A 4,210-nucleotide genomic window follows, 5' to 3' on the forward strand; every position below is an offset into this window, starting at 1 on the left:
CCACCTTAGGTGTATGTGGCTGGCGCCTTAGCCACTTGAGCCACAGGCACCGAGCCATTTTGAAAACTTTTATTAGGAAACTATTTAGACGTATAGAAAGGTAGTATGGTCCTTGGAACCATATATACCCAGCTCCTAGATTCAGTAATTGTTAGCAGTCTGCCACATTTGTTTTGTTTACGTGTATATGTAAATTTTATGAACGGTTTAAAAGTAAATTAATAGTGGCAAATGAGATTTGATTTTGTTTTTTCATTTGTGTTATAAATGTTTGCATTTTGGACTCTGACATTTAAAAATTCAGCTTGAAATTTTTTCTTTAAAAAAAAATTAGAAGACATATGACCTTTAGCATGTCTACCAGGAAAAGGACATTGTCCTGTAAAACCACAAAACCATTATTATTCCTAGTAAAATTACAAGTAATTCCCTAATACTCATACCACACTCATAATGTCTTCTGTTGCTATGTTTCTTTACGAATACTAGGTTTCATTTATCTCTTTCTCTCTTTTTTTTTCCCTGAGACAGAGTCTCAAGCTGTCGCCCTGAGTAGAGTGCTGTGGCTCACATCTCACAGCAACCTCAGACTCCTGGGCTTAAGTGATTCTCTTGCCTCAGCCTCCAAAGTAGCGGGGACTACAGGTGCCCCCACAATACCTTGTTTTTTTTTTTGGTTGCAGTTGTCATTATTGTTTAGCAGGTCTGTGTTGGGTGTTGTTTTCTCGCGGGGAGAGAAGGATGGCTTGGCCGCGGGTGCAAGCTTGCTCCTCGAATTGTATGAAAGCAAGAAACAACTACATACTCTTAGATGGCATGTAGCAAAATGTCTTTATTTTCTACTCCCTTTTATTGGGGGCTAGTCACATATACTGTTGGGTCCGAGAAATCCTCCCAAATCAACCCCAACAGACGAACTCGAGACACACTCCGATGTAAAAAGCATGAGGTGACGTTTATTCAGACAGGCCTGGACTCGCCCAGCATGCAAGCCGAGGACGAGCCCCGAACTCGGGGTGAAGGCAGTTTTTATGGGGTACAGAAAGCAAGAGGGGTAGGGTTGGATACGAGTACACTTTTCATTGGTGGTTGGTGATTTCATTAGTAAAGGAGGAAGTAAAGGAGGATTTGCATTAGTAGCTGATGATTTCACTAGTAAAGGTGAATTTGGATTGGTACAGGTGACTATTTGGTTGAGTAACTATGAAAGGAATGACAAAGGTTGCAGGGTGGGCCCTGCGGGTATGGTTTAAGCAACTAGGAATGGAATGGGGAGGGTTACAAGGTGGACCCTGCAGGCCAGGGCCCAGGAACAGAACTTATGTGGAAACAACAAAATGGAGCTGATCTAGTCCTCACAATACCACATTGATCAATAATCCTAACAGCCTCTATTTTTTTTTTTTTTTTTTGGTCAGGGTTGGGTTTGAACCAGCCACCTCTGGTATATGGGGCCAGCGCCCTACTCCTTTGAGCCACAGGCACTGCCCAACATCCTCTAATCTTACCTTAAACTGTAGAAAAAAAAGAAAGTCTGGGAAAGTGAGATAACCATCATAAGATTAGCCTAAAGAAAGAAAGTCTGGGAAAGTAAGACGACCATCTTAAGACTAGCCTCAGGCTGTTCCTCTCTGAAGACCTAAAACAACTTCATTATCTGACTTCTATCCTTGAAATTAAAGGTCAGGATAAACAGGGGAGTAAAATCTTTTTCTTCTGTGTACTCAATTAAATTCCCCAGAAACAGGCTCCCTGACTGTTTTCTTATGGTTTGGAGGCTCCTCCCCCACCAAACGATGGAGTGTTCTTTTCACTCATACCGACCTTGGAGTCATGTCCCCTGCACAGATGGGTCATTTCAACCCTTATCTGGCAGGCTGACTTGACTGCACAGTCGGGGCTCTATGTAGGAGGTTGTTAGGCCTGGCCTGCAGGCCCCCACTGCGCTTTCCCAGGTCGCTTAGGCCTTGACAAAAGCGCATAATACTCACAAGTCTTTTTGCTCAGTTTCTGGAATTAAGAGAGCACATTGGCTTGGCGCCTGTGGCTCAAGTGGCTAAGGCGCCAGCCACGTACACCAAGGTGGCGGGTTCGAATCCAGCCCAGGCCCACCAAACAACGACGGCTGCAACCAAAAAATAGCCGGGCAATCTTGGTGTATGTGGCTGGCGCTCTGGCCACTGAGCTATGGGTGCCGAGCCTAGTCTCACTATTTTGATGCCGTACGTGTGTTTGATCACCAAGCTAAGGTGGTGAGAACCTGATCGTTTTGTTGTAAAGGTGTATTTTTCTTTTTGCATCTAGTAAATAGTAATCCACAGGATGGTACTTTGACACGAGGTCACTTTCTATCAACCTTCTACCTGATGATTTCAGCATTCATTAATGATTCCTGATCAGCTATTTAATTATGGGTTACAAAATGTAATTTAGTTTTAGGTTCTGTTGTTCCTTTTACATTTAGTAGCTAGCCACCTCTGTAAAGATAAGATTTCTCTCATCAGCGAGAGCTGTTTTGTTACCTAGAAATAGTGTTCTACTTAAAAGGCAGAGTAAATGCTTGGTTCTTTCCCTTGATATAACCAGTGCAGTAGTTACCTCCACTGGTGACAGAGATCTTTTTTGTCATTTTTCTTTCATGCTTTCTCTTTGGAATAGTATAGTACATATTTATATTATAAGCATTATCTATTTTGGACTTTGATTTTGTTTATGACTATAATTTGATATGAATTTGCCTTTAACTTGTCACTTTTTTTAACAGTGAGAAGACGTTATGTTGGATAGTCAGAAGAGCTGTAGAGTTTGCAGATATCATCCGTGGCCTTAATAAGCTCATCGGTAGCATCAATGCCGGATAGACAGTAAGTCTCATTAAAGTTGTAGAATATGAAAATATCTTACTTCTAGGTTTTTAAGCTTTTATTCACATATTTGAGTGATATAAAAAATTTTTCTCTTATGTGAAAACCCCACACTGTACCCCAGAAGTGCATTAATGTACATAGTTACCATTCAATAAAAAAAAAAAATTTTTTTTTCTCTTGAGAAAGAAAATATAATCACAGATTTTGTTACTAGAATTTCCAAAAGAGTTTGTGACAGTATAAAGCATATTGACAGTGTAAAACTTGGTCCTGATTTTCCCATTTAATGACTGTTTTAGTTCCTTTGCTTGTAAAGGTTTTCTCCTTCATAGTTTACATATCATTAGCCCTTCACAGATACTCCTGTGCACCTGTTTTATGTGTGGATCTGTGCTAAGTGCCAGGTTGGAGTAGATGTCATGGTCCCTGGTCTGAAGTAGCACAGTTAGTTATGGAGATGAACACATTAACAGATGAAAATAGAGTCAGTAAAGCCAATGATGTGAGGCTCTGAAATGATTTAGCAAGACTAGTACCATAGTAAGCAGTGAAGGACTCTGGAACGTGTTGATGGAGTGTAGGGAAATGGACCTTCCTGTCTTTCTTTGGTCTAAAGCTATATGTTGTTCAGCAAGTTGCTTTCTACCTTTAACAATATGTCTTTGAGGTCTGTCTGGTTTTAGCATACATCTTGTGTCTACATTCCACTTTATTCTTTTTTTTTTTTTTTTTTTTTTTTTTGCAGTTTTGGCCGGGGCCGCCACCCCCAGTATATGGGGCCAGCACCCTACTCCTTGAGCCATAGGTGCCACCCTGAAAACTGTCTTTTAATTTAATTTTTCAGACAGTTTATAGTGAATGTGATGAATGACAGGGTTGTGTTTAAGTCTGTCATCTGGCTACTTGTTTTATTTTTGACCCATCTGTTCTTTGTCCCCTCTCTTTTCTATTTTCTTTTGTATTATTTTTTTATGATTTTATCTTACTTCCTTTGTTGGTTTATCAGCTCTAACTCTTCTTTACCCCCCAGTAGATTATGGGATACAAGTAGTTTTTTGATACATGGATGAATTGGATGGTGGTAAAGTTGGGTTCAACTGTAGCCTCAAAAACTCATTTTATTTAGTAGCTGCTTCGGGGCTTACAGTAAATCTTTAACTTAACACAGTCTACCTCCAAGTCGTATCACACCACTCCATGTATAGTATAGGAACCTTCAGTAGTAACCTCCACCCTCCCCTCCCCTGGCCTTAATGCTGTTGTTATAGCATACTTGCTTATACAGATGTTATAGCCTCCATGACACATTGTCATTCATTTTTCTTGGTGTTTTTTTTTTTTTT

The 4,210-nt window shown here is 40.3% G+C and overlaps 1 protein-coding gene across 4 annotated transcripts in view; it reads left to right on the forward strand.

The window, feature by feature from the left end:
• The window catches only part of N4BP2 (NEDD4 binding protein 2), a 92,453-nt gene that overhangs the window by 18,459 nt on the left and 69,784 nt on the right, over positions 1-4,210 (forward strand). For all 4 annotated transcript variants that reach the window (XM_023519614.1, XM_023519613.1, XM_023519615.1 and 1 more), the window contains exon 3: positions 2,765-2,864. The gene's annotated coding sequence lies outside the window, so the exon portion shown is untranslated. The remainder of the gene's footprint in view (positions 1-2,764; positions 2,865-4,210) is intronic.

The sequence above is a fragment of the Otolemur garnettii genome, unplaced genomic scaffold (genome assembly GCF_000181295.1).
Source record: "Otolemur garnettii isolate 467f Iridium unplaced genomic scaffold, OtoGar3 scaffold00181, whole genome shotgun sequence".
NCBI lineage: Eukaryota > Metazoa > Chordata > Mammalia > Primates > Galagidae > Otolemur > Otolemur garnettii.